Source organism: Amphiura filiformis, unplaced genomic scaffold (assembly GCF_039555335.1).
Source record: "Amphiura filiformis unplaced genomic scaffold, Afil_fr2py scaffold_83, whole genome shotgun sequence".
In the NCBI taxonomy this organism is placed as follows: Eukaryota; Metazoa; Echinodermata; class Ophiuroidea; order Amphilepidida; family Amphiuridae; genus Amphiura; species Amphiura filiformis.
The window spans coordinates 280,159-301,747 of record NW_027305547.1 but is presented as its reverse complement, the minus strand read 5'-3'; the positions used below and the strand labels follow the sequence as shown (position 1 = coordinate 301,747).

Here is a 21,589-nt window from a genome sequence, read left to right as displayed (position 1 = left end):
ATAAAAAACAGTGCATCTGGTCGGTCGCCGGTTCCAATCCAGCACTGGTGTTGTTTTTTTTGCTTTTTTTTTCAATGTCCAAGTTTTGAAATATTGCCTCAAAATATCAAGAGCTATCTCAAGAACCATTGAACCAATACTGGACTTGTTTGTACTCATTTTAATGCATTTTTCATGCCGATTCCAAAAACCGTTCAATTCTGAAATTTTTAAGACAAATTTGAAACTTGTCGTCTGCAGTCAACACCTGCATGGAGAGTGTTTAATACTAAACAGACAAACAAACACTTGTTCAATTGTCAACTTCTTTTATTTTTTTCTAAATCTTTACAATGTAAAAACACAATAGGCCAAGGTCAACCATTATGGAATATTCCATTTAAAATTCACACTCCCCCTGTAGATTTTGGAAATATCTTCCACAAGGGGAGTATAAATTTCAAATGGAATGAACACATTAGGCAGCTGTATTTAAATTGCATACACCCTCTTATAATGATTCAACCTGAATCTTCTACAGAGGGAGGGGGAGTTTCAAATAGAGTTGCTTAATATGCTAATTCCATTTGAAATTCATACTTCTGTTTGTTTGTTTGTTTTATTTCTTCTTTAACCTGGGACACTCAATCAGTTGAAAACACAATTAATCATCTGTTCTTCCTTGAGGCCCAGGGAAACACCCCCCCTCCCATATAATAGATGGAAGATATTTTCAAATCTTCCTCAGGGGGAGTGTGGACTTCAAATGGAATAGATTTGCTTGTCAGTCATGTTTACAGTTTTTATCATTTTCTTTCAAATTTGTGGGCGTGGGTTCCCAAGAACCGTCAATAGCCAAGGCCTTTGAGACTTTCATTTATTATTTATTTATAACATTCAGCTGAAAAGGCCAGCCAGCCAGACAGAAATCAAACAACAAGTAGCTTCATGACTGCCATTGAATTAAAGGCACAATGAATTAGTGGTTTATCAGTGATTCGCTACAGAAAAATCTATTAAATTTTCTTCAAAAATAAGTCTTTTTGTAGAATAATGGGTCCTGGGAACAGAGGCGTGCGCAGCACATTAAAGTGGGGGGGGCAGGTTGTTCAGTTCCCCCGAATGGAGTCTGATTAGGAGTGTAAGGTGCTTGGCGAAATCAGTCATTTCGGGGAAATGACTGATTTTCCCGAATGACCAACAAAAAGTGGGGGCCGTGACCCCTGCCCCCCCCCCCTTGCTTGCACGCCACTGCCTGGGAGGGGTTCTGAAATATGAAATTGCTATGCATCGTTAATTTTTTTTAAATAAAAAAGGATCAGTTTTTAAGCATATAGTGTTGATACTGTTATTTAGGGGTCCATGAAGGCTATGTTGCCATTTTGGGGCCCTTTTGGGATATATCAATACTTTTATTCTTTTTTTGAACCTTGCCATTTAGTATTACATTTCTGGTTATAAAGCATTATTTGCAACAATGGTGTGAATAACATTTTAAATTAGTGACAATAATTTTAAAATCTTTAGAAGCTGAATAGTCTGAGACATATCTTAGACTAATAAAATATTTTTTTTACTCAGAGTCATGATTTCAAAAGGATATTATGCCATCTCGTGTTAATTTGGACAATCACACCATTTAGAACAGCAAATTAGTTATGTCAATTAGGGTTTATTTTGAGGGTTGATTAACAAGCCTGGGTAGCACTTTTATATCCCCCACCCAACCCCCTGAGCAAGCTGGCTACTAAAAATGGTGACTAAGATTGGTGATCACCAGCCAGCACCCCTAGTCTAGAAATAAATGTCACTCATCCAAAAGTTCCTTAATCCTCTTTGCCTCCTTGTTCATACAAACTATAGTTTTGCTTTTTCTTACAGTACATCTTTTAAAAGTTGTGACCTTTGACCTCTTCTGTCCAATGTGTAAGTGGCATACCAGGCACAATTTACAAGAGGGTCAAAATTGTTCCGTTCCAAACAGACTTCAGAGTTTTAAGAAAAATGTACATAAAGCATGCAAACAATTGCCATTTGTTTTGATCTTTATGCTCTGCATGGTAGCCATAGGTTTCAACATAACATTTCTCAAAATATCAAGAGCTATCTCAAGAACCACTGAACCAATACCAATACTAGGTTTCTTTGTACTCATTTTAATGCATTTTTCATGTTTATTCCAAATATGGTCATGAAAATTTACAATTCATAAAAAAATTTTCATTACGTTTCACTACCTGAAGAGAATTGATCAAAAATTGAATTCCCTCCTGAGGTTGGTATCTGTCAATGACTTGACCACACCACCAGGCTTTCATTATAGCTAGAGGTAGTATATGGCACACCAGAGGATGATTTAAGCACTTCCCAGCAAGTCTTGCGGTTAGCACAGCTGTGTGAGTGAACATGACACCACTGCCCGCCCACTGCATACACACGTGCATGGTTAAATTTGAATTTGGACTGATATATTTACAATAAATACACATTCAAAATGCCAGTCGATTTCACATTTTATGTTATCTACAGAAGGTGTGAATTATCCTTCATGCATACATCACTTTAGATCTGAAATCGACCAAGTAATAATGACACACGGGCAATTCTAAAACAACATCTTTTGCACAGAGTTCAATGGGATTTGAAAAGTAAAGTGGCAGTTGAAACTCTAGTGATAACACTTTTACAGTGCATGATGGGGCTTCCTTAAATCATCCTCTGATGGCACACATGGGCCAATGAGTTACACAAAAATGACCTTGTGTGGTATTTAGTTCCTAGGATGTGAGTTTTGCCTGAGGCAATTTGTGGTTAAATGTTGATCCCTCACTACAAGAGTTATTACCGTCGATTTGGGTTGATAAAGGAGGTGAGACATGATCAAATCTCTCCAGGTAACAAAACGTAATGTGAATTTTTAACAAAAAAATTGAAACTTGACGTCTGCAGTCGATACCGGCGTATAGAGAGTCAATCAAGGTGAATTTTGATATAAGCCCCAGGGATCACAACACGCTGGGAGTGTTTTGTAAGATCTGCAAACCAAGGAAGACTGGTCACAAAAATACCAAAATGACAATGCATATTACAATGTTGAGTTAATTTTGTCCCGGTATTACAAGTGAAGGGACAAGTTGTCCTCCTATGTCCCTGGGTGGTATGCCACTGGTGCTGTGCTGTTCCACAGTGCATCATATATAATAGTCCACATAAGATACAGTGCATTGTTGTCATGCAGTCCCAAACCACATCTGACCTTCCAGTTTGCTTTCTGGAAAGAAATAATGACAAGATAATTATGACAATATAATCATGACAAAACACAATATAATCAGTGATAATTCCTGATAATCAGGGATTTGCTTAACTAGTCAAATGGGGGGGGGGGGTTGTGCTATCTTAATAGAAATTTTTGTCAAACTGGCCCTTAATAGCGATGAAAAAAATGGCAGAAAGGCAGAAAATAAACAAGCTCATCATTTCTTAAAATGAGGTTTATTTATATAATGTGACAAAATTGTACAAATCCACAGATGAACATTTTAGTGGCCACACTCTATAGCATAACACACAAAGTACGTAGAAAAGTAAATGGGCTCACCATTTCTATCAACAGAATCACAGATTTGGATGATGTGAAGTGTGGTACAAATCCATAAATTACCTTTTTTTGCAAATGCTTCTTATTTTTTGGGACTTGCTGTATATACTTATATAGCATGACTAATGTTTCTTATTTGCTTCTCATACAATCCATTTTACGCAGTTTACATAGTGTTTCTAGTATTTATTTGATTTCAATCTCCTAAAATCAACACTAGTGCAATAAAATCACCCTCTTACCAACTTGCGACATATAAAGTGCCACTTTATTGTGTCCTCGCTTCTTAGCAACTACCCTTGGGGTTCGTCCCTTGTTGCTAGGTAACATTGGACTTGCGTTACAATCTTGACGAGCCACTTGCGACATCTAAGTAGCCATTACTAGCTGCAAAGTGTAGAGGAGTGAAACCTGGCAGAAAAATAACAAAAATAAGCAAAGACTTCAAATATAAAACAAGGGTGGTTCTCAAACCATGGCTGAACCATGAGGCTTGTTGACAATATTACATTATACATTTCAGACCTTTGCGAATGTAAAAAATATGCGCGTAAGTCTGTCGCATTTCATGGAACAATCAGCCCTCATTATCGGGTGATGCTGAGACTTTGACTGCTTGTACGCGGTCTGTTATCTTTTTCGTCAATGACTAGAACAACTTTAAATTACAACATACATTGGTCAAATCTTAAGACCTGCATGGATCAAATTGGGACTTCAGGACAGCCCCATTGTCAATGCCAGTCTCTTTATGCAAGACCAACAAGATACTGAGGAAGTTACATAATTATGTAATACTAGAGGCTTGTCCCTGGCCCAGCAATAACAGAAGACATCATTCGCTGCTTGAATTCTGCTCCAGGGTATTTATGCTACATTAAGTAACATTATAAATAAAATAAGTTGAATTGTACTATCTTCAGTAGATAGCATAAAATAACCTTAACTAAATTATTATATCTTCAGTAGATAGCATATAAATGACATCAGTTAACTTATGTTATCTTCAGTAGATAGCATATAAAATAAGTTGAATTGTGCTATCTTCAGTAGATAGCATAAAATAACCTTAACTAAATTATTATATCTTCAGTAGATAGCATATAAATGACATCAGTTAACTTATGTTATCTTCAGTAGATAGCATGTAAAATAAGTTGAATTGTACTATCTTCAGTAGATAGCATAAAATAACATTTACTAAATTATTCTATCTTCAGTAGATAGCATATAAATGACATCAGTTAACTTATGCTATCTTCAGTAGATAGCATATAAAATAAGTTGAATTGTGCTATCTTCAGTAGATAGCATAAAATAACCTTAACTAAATTATTATATCTTCAGTAGATAGCATATAAATGACATCAGTTAACTTATGCTATCTTCAGTAGATAGCATATAAAATAAGTTGAATTGTACTATCTTCAGTAGATAGCATAAAATAACATTTACTAAATTATTATATCTTCAGTAGATAGCATATAAATGACATCAGTTAACTTATGTTATCTTCAGTAGATAGCATGTAAAATAAGTTGAATTGTGCTATCTTCAGTAGATAGCATAAAATAACCTTAACTAAATTATTATATCTTCAGTAGATAGCATATAAATGACATCAGTTAACTTATGCTATCTTCAGTAGATAGCATGTAAAATAAGTTGAATTGTACTATCTTCAGTAGATAGCATAAAATAACATTTACTAAATTATTCTATCTTCAGTAGATAGCATATAAATGACATCAGTTAACTTATGCTATCTTCAGTAGATAGCATATAAAATAAGTTGAATTGTGCTATCTTCAGTAGATAGCATAAAATAACCTTAACTAAATTATTCTATCTTCAGTAGATAGCATATAAATGACATCAGTTAACTTATGTTATCTTCAGTAGATAGCATATAAAATAAGTTGAATTGTGCTATCTTCAGTAGATAGCATAAAATAACCTTAACTAAATTATTCTATCTTCAGTAGATAGCATATAAATGACATCAGTTGACTTATATTATCTTCAGTAGATAGCATATAAAATAAGTTGAATTGTGCTATCTGAAATAGAAAACATTCAAATTGTTGCATTATGTCTATAGTAGATAGTATTAAAATAACATCACTTGAATTTTGCTATCTTCAGTAGATAGCATTAAAATAACTAAGTGAATTATTATATCTGCAGTAGATAGCATATAAATGACATCATTAAGTTGAATTGTGCTATCATAAGTAGACAGTGTTAAAAATAACTTAACTGAATTAGGCCCAAAAGCTTCTTTTTTTTTTTTTTTTTTTTTTGATCCATGTTTTCAAATGACAAAAAATAGCTTTTTTGCTGCAAATTGGAATGGGAATTTACAGTGGGTCTCTCCGACACACACACACCCCCACACACAAGAATCATATTTCTTCATATTCAACCTGCAGATTAAAAAAGGTATTAAAAAAATGTGTGATGTTTTCTCCAGTAGTTTTTCACTATGCTCGTTTGTTGTGTAATGTGTAAATGTTTACTCCAGTAATTTTTTGTATTATATTTTTGTGATTTTTCCGTGTTTTTTTTTTTTTTTTTTCTTTGAAAAGTGAAAAAAAATTCTAATGCGCAAAATAAGCCATCAAAAACTTAATGCACGCGGGCTACAGGAAACAAACTTTTTTTTTTGCCTTATGCTATCTTCAGTGGATAACATACTAGCTAGTATTAAAATGTTTAGTTGGTGCTATAGATTCAAATAATATCAATTGAATTTTGCTATCTTAAGTAGAAAGCATTATGATAAAATTAATGTAATAGCATTAAAATAACCTCAGTCCAATTGTGCTATCTTCAGTAGATACCACTGAATCAAATTAGTTGATTTGTGCTATCTTCAGTAGATTAAAATAATACCAGTAAATTGTGCAGTAGACAGCATTAAAATATATTGAATATTCAGTAGATATCTATATAAATAAAAGGAAGTCGCTAAATCTTGTGCACGAATAGACTCAGAGATGATTTCACTTTCAGCTCTGATTTATTGGTACATTGATCGGGTACATATTGCCATTAAACCATCTGAGGTTCATTTTGCAAAAATTGGTGGTAACTAAGAGAATAACATAAAAACTGTCGTGTTGCTATGCAAAATCGATCGCAGTGGCATTGTGGGTAATAAGGACAGTGTGAACCGCGTAATAATATTTCCATTAAAAACCATACGAGAGCAACATTGCCCGTTTTCTGCCAACTGCGAGGTGGCCAAGAAATGATTCAGGCTATCTAGATGTACAACAGCGCATAATTTAAGGCTACGACGCGTGAATCAGGTCTTTGCGTCATCACTAAGGTAACGTAGGAAACAGTGGTCTGGTAGTCTAGAGTGGTGATAGTGCCTGCGTGGAGACCCGGGGTGCAGACAGTCAGTGTACAATTTCATTATTTATTCTAGGCCTATGAATCGTCCGGAGATTGAGGAATACGGGAAATGCATTGCACTTTATTTGGTTGAAAACGGTCAACAAATATGGTTAAAACCGAATTTTTTTCCCGGCCTTTTTATTGTCAAAACTCAGTGGTAGCGTGCATCAGTATAACTAACTGGCAGCAGCGTTGGTGTTAGTGCGTTGGCGTACAAGGGATGTGACTCGCACGCACGGGTCGCATGTGCATAGGCCAACTTTCGTGCCAGAGAAATAGAAAAGAAAAGAAAGTAGGACAAAACTGAAAAGGTAGGCCTACTATGGATGGGTTATGGGTACAGGGTTGTGGATTAGAGTAAATAAATAAATAAATCTATATAAATAAAAGGAAGACGATATGCATAGGCCAACTTTCCGTACCAGAAAAGAAAAGAAAGTAGGACAAAAAGGGTTAATGGGTTTGGTTAAGAGATTACCAAAATGATAAAAATCGTAAGGATACGGGAGGCAGGAAGAAACCTAAAAAATGAAAGAATAAATAAATAAATAAATAATTCAAGAAAAAAGGAAGCTAAAATAATGAGAACAGAATTAAATACAAGCGGAAATCACAAGCTATAACTTATAAGCAGGAAATATGAAAATGGGAACAAAATAATAGAAAAAAAAACCTAAAGCTAAAAGGACAAATCTAAGTAAGGGTAGATTTATAAAATAATGCATATGAACGGGTTTCAATAAATAAATAACATGGGAACGGAAAATCACAAGCTAAGCAGCACATATCTATTGGAACAAAATAAATTTATGTAGAAGAAACTGAAAAGAAAGAAAGAATAAAATGAATAAAAAAGAAAAGAAAAAGAAAAAAAAAAAGATACGGGTATTATACAGGTTACTAAATGAAGCGGGAGCAAAATAAAGAAGGAAAGAAAGAAACTAATCAGGAAACGTAAGAAAAAAAAAACTAAAATTAAAAACTAATCAACAAATATAAGAAAAATGAAACGAAAAAAATGAAAACAGAATTAAATATATTAACATCAATAACGGGAAATCACAAGCTAAGCAGCATAAAAAAGAAGCTAAAAGGGAAACGTAATAAAGGACAGATTTAGAAAATAATGGGAATGCGGTTAGGCCTAAATAAATAAATAACATGGAAACGGAAAATCCCAAGCTAAATAGCAATTTTTAATGGGAACAAACTAGACCCATGTAGAAGAAACTGAAAAGAAAGAAAGAAAGAAGCTAAATGGAAATGCAAGAAAGAACAGGTTTAGAAAAATAAAATTTACCTTTTCAATGATTCTACCTTTTCAGTAATTCCTCCTGTTTTAGTGATCGCTCCCATTTACTCATCTAGCGGGGACCCGCGCGAAGCGCGGGTATCCCGCTAGTCATTAAAATAAAATTGGTTAAATTGTGCTATATCCAGTAGATAGCATTAAAGTAACAGAGAAACTGCTGAATGCAACATACAATAGCAACACACGAACAGAATAAACTGTGATGACTCCATTCTCATCAAACACAAAATGTTTTTCACTTTTTTGCAAAAGGTTAGAAAAAGTTGACAGAAAACATGTAAATGTAGGGTTATACAGGGTGTCCCAGAAAAAATTACCGAGTGAATACAATTGAACTGAACTAGACATCAAAATCAAATAATTTAAAATGTAGCGCATAGCCCATTTTATTGTGCATCACATACAAAAATTTTGTTTGATTCGGTTGAATGGTTGCAAAGAAATTTTTGTTTGATCAACAGGCGCTTTTTTCATACTCGCTCACCGCTTCCTAAAGGTTGTGTATCTCATTAAATTTAGTCCACATTATCTATTTTATATTCCGACGGTGTTATATTATTCATGTTTTCACTGAAGATGAATAACAGTTTGTCCGAGAAAACTTTGATTTCTGCAATTGAAAGCTTTCTAACATTAATTCTTTGGGTTGTGCAAATATGTTATATTTTAACTTTCCAAAGAACATTTGAGCCAAGAATGACAATGAACAAGCGCTTACAGCTTTACGTGTGATTTTTGATACCATGCAACATTAATGTTGAAGTTTTAAAAGATTTAAACTTTGCATTACAATTTCTTGGAAATATTCCAAAAACATTAATGTGTTTATATCAACATTAACGAAAAATGATATTTACAAGTACCGAGCACCATCTTACATGCAAGCTTTCATTTTCAATGTGTGTAGGTTTTCAAATTTGAACCAAACCTAATTAAATGTGTTGCAAGAAACAGACTATTTAAAAAGAACGAAAAGGATTTCACGGTACAAAATATGAAACCCATTGACAGTTAACCACTATTGCGCATTGTGTTGAATGATCATTCTATCAAACTTGGAATGAAGTGAATTGACGCATGCGTTATGTAATCGCTCATTTCTTCGCAATCTGTCAACCGATTCCAGTAAAATTAACGTATAAGATGCAGAATAAGATGGGCTACACGCTGATTTTTAGATTTTTGTATTCTGATGTCTATTTCTATACTTACGTCCAAATTCATTCGCCCGGTAATTTTTTATGGGACACCCTGTATAAAGGGTTTAAAACATTGTTTATAACATTTAAAAACATTTATTCAAAACTTGCTGCCAAATATTCTATCAAAATGTTATTTAAGTGTTGACAAAATATTTTGCAATATATTTTACAAAAATGTTTGCAAAAACAATTTACAATAACATTTTGACAAAATTTAAGGAATGTTTTTGGAATGTTTTTTCATGCAAAATGTTTGAAAATGCTTTTATGACTTTAATATAACCCGACATTGAAATTTTATTAAAATGTTTTCACCAAAATGAAAACTCAAAATATATCCCATTTAAAACATTTTGTGTTTGCTGGGTTGTTACATCCAAAATTAGTTGAATTATGCTATCTTCAGTAGATAGCATAAAATAACTCCAATAAATGATGAATATTATCAGTAGACAACACTAATGACAAAATGACACTCCCATTACTTTTGAGAATAGACTGGCTAAACATGGTTCGATAGTCAAGAAATAAACATATTTTGCAAGATCTGGATGTCCTCTGTTCATTGAGGTTTTCTTTGTCATTATCGACCCATGTTATACTAGACGCAAAGTTCCCGGAACCACCGTTAGGTTGCAGCACACAACGAAAGCTTTGATGGAACACCTCAATTACTTTCATATGCAAAAACCAGGTAATGATCTGAGATGCCCGAGATATCTATGATGTAGCCACAATTTTGACATTGTAGCACATGGAATGCCTTAGAATGGTTTCAAAAGGGTTGGAAACGCTGATAAATATATGAAACAGCATAGATCTGGGCCAAAAAGAGCATTTAATCGACAGATCTAATAGACCCGTGACGTCTGCGTACCATCATGGGTCTATACATGTACAGGTAGCCGGGTATAGCCCCCTTCATCTGGCCAGACGCCACCAACGGCATCTATCTCTAGTTCTCTAGGGCGAGTTTCCCGACAGGAGTCTTGTTAAGCCGTAGTCTTAAGGTGGCCTTGAGGCTACTAAGCCTAGCCCGCTCTCGAAGCCCAAGTCTTAACTCTAGCCGGATTTCTTCAACGCAAATTCAACCTAGTCTTAGTGGCCTTGCAGGCTTAACGCTTGACAACCTCGTCCCTTTCAACCAGCGACTTAATTGTATAGGCTGTTGGAGGTAGATGGACATAAGCTGTGGTCCTCACGGTTTACCGTACTAACAAGGTTGCCGTCTCATTATCGCAATGTTCCCGGCGCAAATACTAGCCTGGACCCGCGGTCTTGTGCTTGGGCTTATACCGTACACGACTTGATGCAAGAATATTGTGTCTGTTTCATTTTGTATCTTTTATGTATTATTATATTTCCACTTGACTTTTTATGAGTCCAACTTGTATGAATGATACGTGTGATTTTTTCTTTGCATCCCAAAAAGGGTAAAACTGTATTAAAGCCTAATAGACATGAATCTGTGATTCCCCTAAAAAGGAAAGCAACCAACGTGCTATCTACTGCTGATATCAGATCTCACATGAAGTTATCTGTTGGTACAATATTTATAATTATTTAAGTAGAAGATATAGCAAATCCGTAAATTCAGTTTTAATACTGCATGCATTATTGTTTCGTGTCAAATAGGCCTATTTACTACATCTTTACCAATTTTGTCCTTCTATTGTATTAAATTGATGTCCAACCTGGTATAATATAGGCACTCCAAAATAATATAGACCTACTTATGAAAAGTACGAGTAACAAACTATTCAGGCTTGGATAGGGACAGGTGGTATCATATAGGTCTTCATGATGATGATGATGATGATGATGATGATGATGATGATGATGATGATGATGCAAGACATTCTCTAGCTAAATTGTATATATGTTACAAATCGTGAACACCTAATTTTGTTTATATGATACATTTTAAGGCATGCGCAATAGAAAGATTAAAATGTAAATATATTACATTTTAAGAAAAATCCGACTTCTGCGCATTTCACTGAAGTGATGATGATGCTTATTTTGTATATTTAGCACGGCAGTAATTAGCGCCCTCTGTGTTACATTAATGGTGCTGTTGGCCAATTTTATACATTAAGATTACTGTTGGTCAATGTTACATTAAGGTTAGGGTTAGGGATAGTGGATTAGGGTTAGGATTAGTGGGTTAGGAGGATTAGGGTTAGGGTTAGGGGGGGTTAGGGTTAGGGTTAGGGTTAGGGGTTAGGGTTAGGGTTAGGGTTAGGGTTAGGGTTAGGGTTAGGGTTAGGTTAGGGTTAGGGTTAGGGTTAGGGTTAGGGTTAGGGTTAGGGTTAGGGTTAGTGGGTTAGGGTTAGGGTTAGGGTTAGGGTTAGGGTTAGGGATAGGGTAAGGGATTAGGATTAGGGTTAGGGTTAGGATAACCTTAAGGGTGACGGGCTGCCTCTACTAGGTGACGGGCTGTCGATAGCGAAAATGAGATTCTGTTATCGACAGCCCGTCACCCATATCCATACTTAGGGGCGCACACCTCTAAATCACTCCGCATGACGATGTAATGTGGATGAGTTCGGTAAAAACGAAATCTTTTTTGAGGTATTTTGGGCCTTTCTGTGGACTTGTAAGGAAAAAGAGAAGCATGTTATAGCTTAAATAAAAGTTTGAGACCTATAAACGAACTTGGATCCCATAAAAGTTGCATAATCCAATTTTTGAAAAAAGTAGGCCCTCGGATTGAGAAAATGACCAGGAACGGGTTTTCAGGGTAAAAACGAGTCGAAAATGGTCATGGTGCTGTTTAAACGCCCATATCATGAAATCTAATCGGAAGACTACCCGTACATTGAAACATATATTAAATTTTCATCGATTTGCAATCGATTGGTGGTATATTTATGTTCAATTTGTTGCCGAAAAGGTCTAAAATCGGGCAAAGAAGAGACGTGTTTTCACGTGTATTTCAATGGGACGCGCTATTGGTGGTGTGCGCCCTTAGAGACAGTCCGTCACCCATTTCTTATTTCTTATTTTACATTTTTACCCCGTAATTTCCCTCATTCTTCAGGCCCTGCCCTCTATCGGTGGCTAATTTACAGTTTAAGCTTGTTTGCTATTGTATTGGGAGCAACATTGTTTCTTTATAGGCCTCTTGGCGCAACCTTGAACAATATTGTCCTTGAGCTAACGCCCGTAGCCACCCCCAGCCAGCCCCATACCTCATTTCAGTTTTAAATTAACAAAATTCTGCTTTTTACATTTTATAGTGTTACTTATTAACTCAAATATTAATTAACTCTCTTAAAAGTACTTACTAAAGTGAATTTTGATCAACAGAGGGCGCTATTTACTGCCGTATAATTTGATGATGATGATGATGATGATCCTTGACTACTGCGCATCCATTCTTGCGCATGGTCTAATTTGTATCATATATACATTTTAACTGCTTTGACCATTTGTATCATATGTACAAAATAAGATTGAGAATGGGTTGGATGATGATGATGATGATGATGATGATGATGATGATGATGATGATGATGATGATGATGATGATGATGATGATGATGATGATGATGATGATGATGATGATGATGATGATGGTTATGAGAATGATGATGATCATGATGATGATGAAAGAATTTTTTTTAAATTATATTCGTTGTTAAAAAATCATCATTCAAAATGAGTAGGTCTTATGATAGCAACAGCTACTTAAAAAATCAACTAACTCAAATGAACACTAAAATAAAATGCTGAAATGTTCAACTAAATCGAACAATTACTTGCCAACAGTGGCGTAACTAAACATTTTCATTTGGGGTGGGGTGGGGGAAAGCGGGGGAAAACATAATAAATGAGGGGCAGGCATCGTTCATGCTGTTTGGGTTTGTAAGGGGTGGACATATGGTGGAGTTGGTCTGAGGAATTATGGGATCTGCTTGGAATGTGTCCCCGGAAAATTGGCGTAGATTTCTTTTTGACATGGGGCGGGGGAGGTGGGATTGAAAAAAAATTATGGTACAAATGCCATATTTAAGCTATTAAAGCTGGTGACATATGGTACAAAAGTGGGATAAATGACCAAATATGAGGTTAATTAATAACTCTCAGAAGTAGGCCTAATTTACCTTTTTTCATGGGGGGCAAGAGCTTCCCCGCTCTCCCCCCCCCAGTTACACGACTGCTTACTCATGTTAATTGAAAGACCGTCAAAAATATGAAAGATAAACTTTGCGTTACAATTTAAATAATTTGTAAATTGAAATAGACCAAGGCTTACGATCTAAGACCTGCTCTGAGGCAGGGCCAAGAAAAGCCGCTGTAAGCCTGGTCTAACAGGCTTGCGTAGACTACGGCTACAGAAGACTGATTTCGAGAAATGCAAATTTTACTGAAGCCTGGGGCTAATCCTACAAGCCTGGGCCACGGGCTAACGAAGCCTCGAGGCTATGGTAGCCGTGCTTCGGGAAATACGTTTTCAGTTAAGCCTGGTCTTACGACCTCTTAAGCCTTGAAGCTAGACAAGCCATTTGCTAAGCCACCAGTCGAGAAATTCGCCCCTAGTGTATAAATAGGCATTTACCTGCCACATCTGCTATGTTGACTTGAGCACCATGTCGCACTAATAGCTGCGCACATTGAAGATTGCCATTCATAGCTGCCTTATGTAATGGTGTCAAACCATGCTTGGTAGCTGTGTTGGGATCCTGTAGTATGGTAAAGAATGAGAAATAAATCAAGATAAATATTCTTTGATATACCAATAATAACCACACACCCCCTTGGGGGCTGAAAATTGAAAAAATTGTGGTGGGCCACCCGGGCAGGGGGGGGGGGTGCCCGAGGGGAGTTTCCTTAAATATCACCGAAAGCTTGAAAATTTAGCAAAAATTTGATAATTTTTTTGCAAAGATATTTGAAAATGTTCTGAATCTTTTGCAAACATTCATTTTTTTGTCAAAATCAATTAATTTTTGCCCTAAAACGGCTGATTTTACATGATTTTTAGAAAAAAGTTGAAAAACAAAATTCTCCCAAAATGCAGAATCTGGGTTGGTCGGGCCTTTAAAACAAGGTTGTTTTCAGTGGCCTAAGCAAGGATGATTCAATTCACTCTTAAGTGTGTGGATAAGAAACTGGCATGTACAATCTGAGGACAGTGATGTCATACCTTCCAAAAAGTCTGGATATTATACGCTGTTTTAATTCACATTTACCTTTCATTGCTTTGAGAGGGCACAGAATTGATGCTGAATTGGTCAATTTGGCACCCCCTAAAGGTGGTGCCCAGAGCATGTGCTTCCCCCCCCCTTTCCTATATGATATGAAATTTTCCTGTTATAAACTCCAAAACATAACAAAATAGAGTTAAACAAAGTGTTTTTTATCAGCGCCAATTATCACAAAAGAATTCAAGTGCCAGCTATATCTTTTATCATTATCTGAATTGACAGATTATTTCCATCTCAAGAAGTACTTGACAATATTTATTTTGTTGATTCTCACATAAGTGACTAACTACCCCTTGCATTTTGCGCTGGAAATAAAGTGAATCGATGCAGTGTGCAATTCATTTGACAGAAGCAAGCATTTTATTTTAAGATGACAAAAATATCTGAATTGACTGCAATTTACTCAAAATACAGAGGAAATACATCATAGTGACATGGTTGTTACCATGGTAACCAAATACAAATGGGATGGGTTATATGTTGATCTGTGATATGCATTCATTGTGCTTTCTTAGCAGTTCTTTGTATGTAGTCATTTGGATTTTTGTTTTCACACAACATTTGTTGTTTTCATATAAAGAGAAGAATAATGTTTTAATAATCTATTTTGCCATCAATGCATCTTCTCTTATAATGTAAAAGAGTGAAAAACTCACTTGGCAAAAGTGTGAGAAGAGCAGTGGCGTAACCAGACCTGACCTTCCAGGGGGGCAAGATTTAAAAATTTCCCAATTTCTGATCAAAAGTTGTATTAATTTATGTGCAAGCCATAGCTGGCACCACGAGCAGCTTGCTGCGAAGCATTAAATGGGTGGGATCCAGGGGCCGGTTTTTGGCATATTAGAAACTAAAAAATCAGTGTTACAGAATACAAATTTCTCTTCCCCTTTCTCTTCTTCCTTCTTTCTTTCCCTTTTTTCTCTTCTCCCTTCCCTTTTACACCTCTTTTTTCTCTACTTTCCACTTTCTCTCTTTCTTCCCTCTTTACTCTCCTTCCCCCCTTTCCCCCCTTCCCTATTTTTTGCTCTTCTTCCCAGTTTTTTGTGTCAAGCTGCCTCCGCCCAGCCCCCCCTGGTTAACGCCACTGGAGAAGAGTGAAAATCACTCCCAAAATAGTAAGAATCACTCCTGAAACATGTTTATACCGTACCATAAAACATTCTGTCAACAAGATGTGCTGGATTCACAATAGGCCTACTTCAAGAATTCAACCCCCCCCCCATGTCAAAAAGAAATCGACATACTGAAAATTGTTTAAGATAATTATATTGACATTGGCATAGCCAGGATTTTAGTGGGGGGATCAAATTTTTTTTTCCATGTTTGTCAATTTTTTGTCCCATTTTTAGTCATTTTAATGACAATTTTACTCTTGGCAGTCCACATTTTATGGCTGAAATTTTTCTGTTGGTGGAAAAATTGGCCCCTATATTTTGGTTCACCTCAAGCTCGGTAGTGACATAAGTGCGTATTTCGCTCACCGCAGTATCGAATCGCGCGCGTTAAGTTACATGCGCTGAGTGTACACGCACACGTACAGGAGCGGTTTGTCGGTATGTTTGCGGCGCAACCGCGAAAAAGCACTGACGTCACTATCAAACTTGAGGTGAACCAAATTATAGCTCCCCCTGGCTATGATTCTGTATATTGATATTCTGAATCTAAAAGACACACTGTATCTGAATCACACTAAATTTCAACTGCATTTCAAATTTGCAAAATTATTCATGAAATTCACTATTACTGAATCTAAAAGACATGCACTGTATCTGAATCACAACAAATTTCAACTGCATTTCAAATTTGCAAAATTATTCATGAAATTCACTGTTACTGTATTTATAATATACACAATCTTGGATTCTGCTCTAGTCAAGCTTAAAAGGTCACTGATTATTTGCAGTATTTTTCCCTTCAAAAATAACACATCCTTTTAACAGCATTTAGGAGTTGACAAAAACCTGCCCTGACCTTTCTTGTTTTCCTTTCTAATGCGCTATTCAATTTGAAATCTACACTCCCTCTGAAAGATTTAGTAGTTGAAGTCTTCCACCGAATGTGCATGGGTTTCAGATAATGGGTTTCAGACAATGGGGAAACTTCCAATCCAGTTGTCGAAAATATGGGAAAGTCATTCAAAATAAGTAACCCTCTCTAATTCCATTTGAAAAACATACTCCCTCTGTGAAAAACACTTCTTAAATCTTCAGCAGGGGGATGGCCAATTTCAGATGGAATAGCCCAATATCAATATAATTGTTTTCTCCCGTGTATGCTTTGAAAATGAAATTTAATAAAAACCCAGAATTTGATAAAATGATAATTGGCATTTAGCCAATTTAATTTTTCCCCATTCATATTTTTTTACAAAAATACTGGCAAACTTTATGGTTTAAAAGCATTCGTGGCAGAATTATATAATTGATGCTTTTATTTTTTAGTGAAAATATCTCATTATGTGGATAAAAATAATGTATTCTTGTTCTGAGCATCTCAAGCTTGTTTTGACCATGGAAGAAAGAGATAAGAAGGAACCACAACGAACGCATTCACTTTGTCCACTCCCTTTACCGACATTTAGTTGACATTGTTATTCATGAGGATTTACTTTGATCAATACCCCGCGTTAAATAGGTGATTGGTATTGTATTCCATGTATTTGCATGTCTTCTGGAGCGTGTGTGAAGGATGATTTAAACTAATGACCTTCCGTGCAAGCACCCTATAGGATTTTCTTTGGTGACGTGATCATCGGTCATTGATGGCCTACATCTTTTTCTTCCATTTTGCCCAATTTTTCCGAACTTTGATGACTTTTTTCTCAGAGTTGGCAGTCTTTGGCACTGAAACGAGTTAGCTAGTTACGATTATACACATATAAACTATTAAATTAAACAGGTTTTATGTACCGGACTCAACCGGAACATTGTGCATTATTTAAGAACATTTTACATCTATTTTTCATCGAAAAAGTCACCAAAATCTTACCTTATTTGCTAAAGATGAAACTCAGAAAAAAAACGGCCGATTTTGATTACCTTTTCGATGTTTTATAGGACATTTTCTACACAACACGATCAAGAAAACAGTTTGACTGTAGATCCCAAAACAAAGCTACTATACATGTTCAGAGCATCAGTGAAATTCCATAATCTTACTTCTGGGTAGCGTTTGTTTGTTCGTGGATGGGTTTGTTATAAATTTTTTCCAGTAATGATTTTGTCAAGCATCGATCGCGGTAAATGGATCATACATGAAAGTAAGTACCATTGATAGCTTTTCTTTTCATGCGTCAATAGATAAGCGGATTAAAACTTGGCCGATCGAAGTCGTTGTGGTTCCTTCTCATCTCTTTCTTCCATGTTTTGACTGAGCTTGAGTTGGCAGGAAAAAGGAGGGGGGGGGGAAGAGCATTCTGGTATTCCCCATTAGATTTTAAAAAATATTTGCAAAATCTGAGAGATACTATATATATTGTCATTGTGTGTGTAATCAGAACCAGGCCCCTAGCCAGGATTTTTTGTGGGGGTTGCTGATTTTGAAAACGTGGACTTTTTTTCCAGGGGGGGGGCAATTTTGGGAAAAGTGGACTTTTTCCTCAAAGTTTGACCATTTTTTGACCAAATAAGCTTAAAAAACACAATTTTTTGGCTCGCTGTGCTCGGCGCTCGCAAATTCTTAATTCTACGGGCCTGATCAGAACAAACCATTACGTAGTAGATAAAGGGTGAGAAACAGACCATTATCAGAAATAATGGGCGTGTTGTTCATGACTGGTGAGATGTTAGTTGGTTTGAGGTTGAGACCCCGATAGGGGTCGAAACCTCAAACCAACTAACATTGAGCCAGTCATGAACAACACACCCATTATTTCTGGTAATGGTCTGTTTTGAACCGTTTATCTTACATATACGGCGAGCAAAATTAAATTGTTTGCATCAAAATATGTATATATAATTGTTTAAAAATAAGTTTAATGCCAAACTGTACTTTCTTGAATTAAAAACACTAACACCTCAGACGCCAGCATTATCAAATCAATAATAGTTATTGATCTCAATTTACATTTGTATTTGAAGTGGTTTGGTAGGTTTTTAATCCGCTGGAGTGTATTCACCCCGTGACCGTTGTTATTCAAATGATTAGTGAATAATGCGAAGAGTTGTCAACGTTTGTTCTAGGGTTTCAACACCATGAAATTTATATTTTAGAAAAATGTGAGTAACCAGATATTTGAAACACCTAGTAACGTGTGTCCAATGGTGCTCCCCGTTATGGGTAGGTCACAGTAAGGCTTTGCACTCCCAGCCTCTTGACTTGTAATGAGTACCGCAGGTTAGTTGCGAAGCTCCCCTGGTCGGGTAGTATCCCGGGGGTTCTTGCCTAGTAGCTAATTAGCATGGACCGTTGAGCGTTTTTGGGTTGGGCAAGGATAAAGACAGATTCCCTTCTAGAAACTAATGCCAAGTGTATATACATGTACTGAGTATACATTCAACGAAATGGTTACTTTTCATTTATGAGTATTACCTCGTTATGCTAATTAAATTTTAATTTGCATAAATTTAACTATCTTTATTAATTGAGCACCAGTGGTGTTCTATAAAATAGTATTGTTTATGTTATGCGGACTGCAGTAGCCCTCTATAATTTTCTCTTGCCATGTAACATTTGCATTTAAATTGAGCTGTAAATGCATTTGTTTTCTAAGTTTACCTGAGACTAGTAACGAACTCAGATTCTACATGTATGTTGTGATCCTTTACATAGTGTTTCTAGAATGTCCATGGTATTCCTTTTGTTTAGCTCGCAGCCCGAGACCGTTATCTTGAGCTATTGTGTTGATAATGGTCTCTGGGCAGCTAGCCACCTCCATTACTCTAGGTAATGGTGTGGGCAGCGAACCTTAAACAAAAGAAATACAATGGATAATCTGTGAATAGAAAAGGGCTAGACGTATATATACAGATAACAAACAAGCAAAGGAGCGCAGGAATATCATACAGATTTTTTTCCCCATAGGCATAAATCGGAGGGGGGATGCCTACATGAAATAATGTGTCCAAATCCACCCAGTTTACAGTACTCATTATAGTCCGTGTATTTAATGAGCAGCAATTACTAACTAATTACTGATACTCGTTAGCAGTAATTGCTGATCATTAACATTGTCAAAATACTTAACTCTCTCCACTCAGGTGTCGACTGTCGACTGTAGACTACAAGTTTTAAATTTTCTTCAAAAAATTCAAAAATTTCAGAATTGTAAATTTTCATGACCATATGTGGAATCAGCATGACAAATCATCTTCTCTGGACAAATGCATTAAAATGAGTACAAACAAGCCTAGTATTGGTTCAGTGGTTCTTAAGATAGCTCTTGATATTTTGAGAAAATATCTCAAAGCTTGGGCTTTTTATGTTGAAGCCAATGACTAGTGCAGAGCATAGCTTAATCACTATGGCAACTCATGATAACATCATAATTCACTTACCTCACCCAGGTTTAAATGTTGTTCTATGGCTTGTAAATGTCCTGCAAAGGCTGGAAAAAACAAGAAAAATATTTATGTATCTTAATATAAACTAGCCAGAGACACACCATTTTACAAACATGTGTGTACACTTTTAAAACTCCATGAGGGAGGAGGGGAAATGGAGAAGGGAGAAGAGAGCAAAGTCTCAGATATCAAATTCTGTCCCTTATTACTGGCTGCACCATTTAGGCGTAAATTGGGGTGGGGTGGCAGGAATCCCCCAGTTTTTGATATGGGGGATGGTTCGTACAATTATACCCCAATATTATTTAATGCCTGTAGGCCTATGTGGGTTTCTGACCAAATTAACCTCATATTTGGCCATTTTTAGCCTAAAAAGTAATTTTTGCCTGCTTCATGCGCATTTGTTCTACTTTTGCACCATAGGCCTATTTCACCAGTTTAGCTTCAAATCAATATGGCAATTTTTTCTGTCGCCAGAAGGTGCTGGATCACTATACTAGGCCAGTGCTGATACTAGGCCTATTTCAAGAATTGTTTCAAACCCATCCCCCAATGTCAAAAGGAAATCTACACCACTGCCTCCCTCCCCCGGCCCCCATGCACCAGGCAAATCTCCAAAATCGGCTATTACATCGAAAATTAGCCTATTTGTAAAGGACCGATCGTTATTTACGGCAGGGGGGAATGGGCGTTTTGGAAAAAATATCGACAAAAAATTCCGCGTTCCCCCCTCAATCCCCCCTCCTGGTTCAACTAAAAATTTCAGGTTCCCCCTAAAGACCCCAAAAAAAATTCCCCCTAAATTTTCCCATTTTCCCCTCTGTCATAAATAACGATCGATCCCTAATTAATCCCGGATCCGCCCTGAAAACTCACTTAGCTTAAAAAAACAAAAACAAAAAACAAGTCAACAAATCAAGCAAATTATTCCTGATGTCCTACCTACCTGCTTCGTGTATGTCTCCCTTAGCCAGCATTATCACAGTCAATTATCAAAATAGTCCAGTAAATCAAAAACACGTTCTAAAAGCACTTTAAAATTGCAACAAATGTCAAAACACTATCCACGTACAAGATGCTCTCTCTGTGTAATTAATATCCAGGGTCTTATCATGCTTATTAGTTAGCACAAGCGACTGACTGGTAACATGCTGTAGGCTATATGAAGCCTTAAAAATCCCCAGAAAATCAAGACGTGTGGACAAAGTTATATTCTGATCTGTCCAATGAAGTCGTCGGACGATACTCTGCTATCTACTGAAGACCGGGCTGAAGACAGTTTGTTTATATAACATAAATACGAGTTATTTTAATATCTGTGACAACTTCCACGCTGTATTGAAACATTATAGCAGATAACAGATAGATTGTAAAAT

At 36.2% G+C, this 21,589-nt stretch overlaps 1 long non-coding RNA gene across 1 annotated transcript; it reads right to left on the bottom strand.

Moving 5' to 3' along the window:
* Window positions 1-2,471: 2,471 nt before the first annotated feature.
* LOC140144807 (uncharacterized) lies at window positions 2,472-3,930 on the bottom strand. The gene is made up of 2 exons (XR_011857940.1): window positions 3,823-3,930; window positions 2,472-3,250 (listed from the first exon to the last, which is right to left on the bottom strand). It is a non-coding gene; the product is annotated as an uncharacterized lncRNA (long non-coding RNA).
* Between the last annotated feature and the right edge of the window lie 17,659 nt (window positions 3,931-21,589).